The sequence below is a fragment of the Carlito syrichta genome, unplaced genomic scaffold, assembly GCF_000164805.1.
Source record: "Carlito syrichta isolate Samal-C Ts95f unplaced genomic scaffold, Tarsius_syrichta-2.0.1 Scaffold315229, whole genome shotgun sequence".
Lineage (NCBI taxonomy): Eukaryota > Metazoa > Chordata > Mammalia > Primates > Tarsiidae > Carlito > Carlito syrichta.
The window spans coordinates 9,212-15,979 of record NW_007259325.1 but is presented as its reverse complement, the minus strand read 5'-3'; the positions used below and the strand labels follow the sequence as shown (position 1 = coordinate 15,979).

At 37.2% G+C, this 6,768-nt stretch overlaps 1 pseudogene; it reads right to left on the bottom strand.

The window, feature by feature from the left end:
* Window positions 1-3,057: 3,057 nt before the first annotated feature.
* Window positions 3,058-4,858, bottom strand: LOC110594421 (annotated as a pseudogene).
* Between the last annotated feature and the right edge of the window lie 1,910 nt (window positions 4,859-6,768).

Here is a 6,768-nt window from a genome sequence, read left to right as displayed (position 1 = left end):
CCATCAAAGGGGATCCCCAGACCATGCGAGAGTGGGAGAGAAGGACTGCAGCCCCACCCACTCCCATGGTCCCCTCCTCTTTCCCTGGTCCAAACACTGGGGAGACAGTGAATGAAGCAGAAGCTCTATAGGAGACAATAGAAAAGCAGAAGAGAGGAACGTTTACAGAACCTGCCATAAGTGGGCAGGGTTTTTTGTTTTTGTTTTTGTCTGTTTGCTTTTTAAATTTTTAAAATATTTTTCCTTTGTGCATGAATGTGTATGTGAGGTTTCGATCTGCAGGTCCCCATTTTTTTTCTCTTTCTTTTTCTGTTTATGTGTTTTTGTAAATGATTAAGTATTCCTCTTTCAGTTTTTTAAATTATTTTTTGTTGGTTTGTCCAAGACAATGGAAGATTGAGCCAAATACATTTTGGAGATCATCAAGGCTTCCCCTCTCATGACAGGCACAGAGTGCTAAGGCCTATAAAGTAAGAAAAGTAGAATAATTTCAAAGGAGAAGCCACCTCTGCTCAGTTCCACTTCACACTTATGGGATTCATTTCCTGCACTCTGGCACCATATTTGGCTGTTCCAGGTGCAGCTCACTTCCTCCCCTTCATGTTGCAGAAGTAACTACTTAGGTGGATATAATTGTGAGAAAATTTGGAAGCTTTCTTATCAGATAAAGGCAGTTCAATTAAAGCATCTTTGCCAAGACCCTCACTATAGACAGCACACACTTCTACTCTGCTTCTCCTTTTCCTTGCCTTAAATTTTACAAGGTAGCATTCCATCAGTGGAAAATGACTGTGATCAATTAGACAAATATACCTATTTTGGGAATGCAGGATTAGGAGTCATATAATCATAAATTAAGCCATACTTTTCAATAGTAGCTATATCACTACTAAAATTGATATTTTGGTCCTATTAAGTTGGTTCCCCTATTTACTCCCAATTGGCTTTAAATTTGAAGTGTAAGAAAAGGGGTCATTCAAATATCACCATAAACAAGAACTAGAAAGAGATGGAAATAAGATTTTAAAAACAATCTGGATGACTCTCTCACTCCATGTTTATTCTAAGAGGAGAAATTTAAAAAATAATTCAAGATGAATATTTTACAGTTACTCTCAGAAACTTATTGTGAGGTTATCATGTTTGTTAGAAATCATAAGCCATTGCAAACCTCTATAGTATTTTTTTTAACTCAGATTTGCCCCTAAGTATCCAGACGTCATTGCTGTTATCCTAATCTTCTTGATAAAGTAAGCACTATGAAGTTAGGCAAATAATTTAACCTATCTGCCCTTAGTGTTTATCACCTGTGAAATCACACACAAACATACACAGACACACACACACACACACACACACACACACACACACACGGTGTGTGTGAGAGAGAGAGAGAATTATTTTAAACACTGTGGATATGGCTTGAAGTGACACATATCAGACTAGATGCAAATAGACAAGAAACCACCTAATTTTTTTATGGTTACAACTACCAATAAAACTATTGTACCAGTCTAAAAAGGTTTTAGTCTGATTCAGATTTTAAAATACCCTTGAGTCCCAACCTTTTATAGAAAATAAACAGGCTGGGAAAGTTGCTAAACCTATATCACCTGCTAGGGAACAGAAAACTTACAATTTTGACCATAGATCTCTGGATCAAGTTGAACCACATCACCTTTGAGATAAAGATTATTTAAAATCACCCACAGATTCCAGAATTTCATCTTGACTGTAACTTTCAGGTTTCTATTCTTTGAGAAGTGACTGAATATATTGAGGTGTAGGAAAGGAGAAACAAATATTTGTGTTTTTGTTTGTTTTTGTTTTACTTTTTGTAGGACTCCATTTATATGACATTCCAGAAAAGTAATACAAACTAGAAAATGAGTCAGTGGCTAACAAGGGCTGGCAATGGGGAGAGGGGCTGACTACACAGAACAAAGGAATTTCAGGGCAGGGGATGCCAGAACAGTTAATGTCTTGATTGTGGTAGTGGTGGGTATATGACAGTAACTGCTGAAAGTCATAATAATGCACCAAAGAGTCAGATTTTCTGTGTATAAATTATTCCTTAATTTTTAAAAAAGGTTGTAGGATTTTCATAAATGCCTTCTTGAGAAATGTTTTCATCATAAATAAATGCTGAATTTTGTCAAATATTTTGTCTGAGTCTATTGAGATGATCATATATATGATCATAAGATAACAGACATGAAAGAGTACATAGTAAATCCATATGAGGTCCAGGAACATAACTAATTAATTTATGATGTAGAAATCATACTTTGCACCAGAGGTGGGATTGACAGAAAATGGGCACAAGAAAACTTTTTGGTTTAACAGAAATATTGTACACATTGAACTTGGTGATTATTAAATAAGTATATACACTTGTCAAAATCCATGAAGCCATAAACTTGAGATTTATGCATATTACTGTATGCAAATTATACCTCAATGAAGTGCTATCGGCATACAGAAGTAATAATCACTAACCACAGAACTGTTTTCTGTACCCACTGATGGACTGCAACCTTCAGGCTGATAGTCCAACAGGGCCTGAAAAAATTGGGAAAATTAGCTCATATGGCTAACTTAAGTGTCTCCCAAGCCTTGCAGAATTCCTCTTCTGAGGAGAATTTTATAGAAACTTTTAGAGATAAACTGAATAAAAATTTCAAATATGACCCAAAATATATGTGTTAGGCACTAAAAAGGCAGAGTAGATTTGGTAAAGTTCCTACCTCTGTAGCACATATTCTAATGGAATTGAGTTTGGTATTTCTACCTTAGTATTTTTGATTAACTCTAGATCAGACTTATCCTACGTGATCCTCTCATTTGCATGTGTTTGCTGAAGGTTAACATTCTGAATGCAGTCCATATGTCTCCACTCTCAAGACGCATCTCTTTTGTGTGGTCTCTTGGACCACTGTAACACGTGAAGCTCTGGCTGAAATATTGATTCTTTTATTAACAAATGTTTTATCACCCATGACAGATCTGATAACTGAAATATTTCATTATCCATTTGTGATAATAAAACATATCATATTACACAGCTTCTTTCTTGTGTCAGTCGTTTGATGAAGGAAAGTCGTCGTCACCTTCATCACCAACATGGACTTGCCAATGAATTACAAGACTTGAGCTCCAACTGAAGCCCATCCCACACTTCTTACATTTGTATGACTTTTCTCCAGTGTGAACTTTCTGATGAGCTTGAAGGTATGAGCTCCAACTGAAGACCTTCCCACGTTCTTCATATTTATACAGTCTCCCCCATGTGGACCTTTGGTGGACTTGAATGTAGGATCTCTGTCTGAAGTGCTTACCACGCACATTACATCAGCACAGTTTTTCCCCTGTATGGACACCACAATGAGGCAGAAAATGTGAGACTAGACAGAAACCCTTCCCACAATCCTCACATCGGTATGGCCTCTCACCAGTGTGATACCTCTGATGAACTTGAAGCTGTGAACCTACACTGAAGCCTTTCCCACACCCTGCACACTGATATTATTTCTCTCCAGTATGAACTCTCTGATGCTCTTGAAGACTTGAGAACTACCTGAAGGCCTTACCACACTTTTCACATTTATAGGGTTTCTCTATTTTATGGAATCTACAGTGTACATTAAGATCTGAACTCTGACTGAAGCCTTTCCCACATGTACCACATTTGTATGGTTTCTTTCCAGTGTGACCTCTTTGATGGGCCAGAAGATTTGAGGCCCAGCAGAAACCCTGCCTATACTCCTCACATTTGTAAGTTATTTCTCTCCTGTGTGAATTCTACAATGAATGTTAACGTGTGAGCTGTAACTAAAATCCTTGCCACGTGCATCACATTTGTATAGTTTCTCTCCAATGTGGATTCACTGGTAAGTCTGTAGTCATGAATGCCAACTGAAGTTCTTTCCACACTCTTAACATTTATATGGTTTCTTTCCAGTTTGAACTCTCCAATCAACTTGCAGATACGAACACTGACTGAAACCCACCCCACACTCTTCACAAATAAAGTTTCTCTCCTGCATAAACTATTGGAGGAGCTTGACAACGTGAGTTTTTCCTGGCAATCCTCCCACACTCGTCATGTTTGTACAGATTCTCTCCATTGGGCTGTCTCTGATGATGGTGAAGATGTGAACTCTGACTGAAATTCTGACAAGATGCATCATATTTGTATGATTTCTTTCTACTGTGGACTCTCTGATGGGCTTGAAGACTTGAAAATCAATGGAAGGTTTTATCACATTTTTCACACTTGTAGGCCTTCTTTTCTGCATGAGCCCTCTGGTTAATTTGAAGATGAGAGCCTCAATTAAAACTTATCTCACACTCTTCCGCTCTGTAGGATTTTTCAACAGTGTGGACTCTGCAATATTCTTGAAGATGCAAACTCTGACTACTGAATGCATTTTTGTATAGGGTACATTATCTTGTTTTTCCAATGAGAATCAGTTCCTTGAATATTTACCATGGAATATTGACAACTGATCAGTTCCCTTGCAATCTGTCATCAGATTTGTGAGAAGAAAAGCTCTTCATATGATATGTACCTTAATCCTATTCCTTGAATAATTTTCATCTCAATTAGATTCTTGCCTCCTGAGGTGTTACCACTCTGGGCTGCTGTCTTCAACATGCAAAGCTTTTCTTCTCTCTCTAACTAGGGTATACCATCTGGTATGAAGGACTGGTGCCCTCCTGAGACCACATTCCTGAAATTCTCCAACATCACATCTTGGTACAACTTTCTCTGAGCAGAGTCCAGCAGCCCTAGCTCTTCCTCGGTGAAGACCACAGTCATATCTTTGAATGTCACTCTGTCTGTTAACTTGGTCATTTTGTCCTCTTTCTTCCAGAGAATGGCCATGTCTGGCATTTTGGGTAGTTCTCAACTAAAGATAATGATGGCAATTGCTATGCCCTTTTAACAGGAGAGGACACTGAGGCTTGGTAAGTTCAAGAGACACTAGTACCTGAATCCAGCTCTTGCAACAGAGCCAGTCTTCTAAATCTTGTCTCTGTTGCTTTTTTGCCCTTTCAGTCACATGTTGCATTTTTATGTTGCATATTCATTCATTGAATAACTCCTCTTTGTCAACCTCTTCCTGGGCACTCTGAGAAGAATAAGATGATGTCCATGAAACAGAGGTGGCTTCTCCTATTTGTAATAGAAAAGAAAGATGAATGTTAAGTCCTGTCACAATGAGGCTATGTTGCCAGAAACCCAGGATTCACTTTCTCCTTTCTGCAACGTTCTTTCAGAAGTCAAAACAGGATGCTGGGAGATACCGTGATCTTGTCTGTGGTCCTGAAAAATCCACAGAGGATATCCTTAGACTCCATCTGTGAATGATGTACTCTTTCTTAAAAACCAGATCAGAAGTGGTCCAAGGACCACTTTTTACACACACTGGTTTGTGTACTGATGATGAAATCAATTCTTTCATAATAAAATTGTATCATATTTCAATAATTCTAGAAAAAATATTAGAAGTTCAACATATTATTAGCATCAATGCATTTAAGTGGACAAACAATTCAATCTGTTTCAAAAGAATATGATGTCAGACCCTTTTTAAATAGCCTTCTAAAGCTTACCAGCTCACCTCTGCAAGTGCCCTTGCCGCCCTCACTAAGTATCATGAAATCTTCTATCACTAACGTCATGGGAGTCTTCTCTTTCCTTGCTGATACCAAGGCAAGTCCCAAAGAGATTCTTCAGTTGTGTCTATGTAAAAAGAAAATCTAAAATTTTTAAGCATTAAATAATTGGGTATGAGACACGCAAAGTTTTTGACTATTGGCCAGTTTTCTCCTGAAGATTTTAGTATAGAATAATCTTATTTAATAGTTTGAGTTTGTGGTCTGATATTCCAAAATAACACTGAAGTTGTTTTTAGATCAACTTTTGGAACAACTTTCTATTGTTTAAGGAACACCTCACACTAAAATCCTGCTGTTCTGAAAGGAGTCTTAGAATGCACTTCTTACTTACTTGTCAACTTGAATGACACAGGTGACCTAGCACTGGAAAAAATTATACGAAGCAGAAGTTTATTTTGTGTATTTGAAGTCATGTCTTTAAACTCTCCTCTGATTTTCTATGCATTTTATTTTACCAGAGACCTCATAATTAAGTCAAAGATATGTCTTCAATAGGTAACAAAGGGAAAATAAGTTAGACAATAGCTAGAAAGTCTAGGCAAGGAAAGTATTTGCAATACAAAAAAAGAAAGGAAAATAAAAGGTAATAGAGAAGATGAAAAGAACAATGAATAACCATAGAGAAAAAAGTGTCCCATTTATTTCCCTACCTCTCATGATCTCCATGACTTCCACTCTTAACAAATAGCAAAACACAAAGTTGCTGAATTACAATAATCTTGAAGTCTGATGCACCAATACTCATATAATTCAATGAACATTTGAAGCCTATATTGCATAGTGTGCATGGTACTAAGTCATGGCATTTCAATAAAAGGCCTTAAATAATTTTCTTAAAGGCAGATAGATAAAAAATAACTGACTTTTCCTGAGTCTTTTATCTATGATGCAAGTAAAGCCACATTAACTGGATATATTGTATCCCTCAGGTTGATTTTCTTTTGTGTTCTACCACCATCAATCATCTCATGTTCTTCTGTTTCAGACAGCTAGTACCAATGTTATGAATGAGGGTATGGATTATTTGCCTACATATTATTTTCAAATGTTCCCCAAAGTCAAAGGTGTGTGAGATGCCAAATA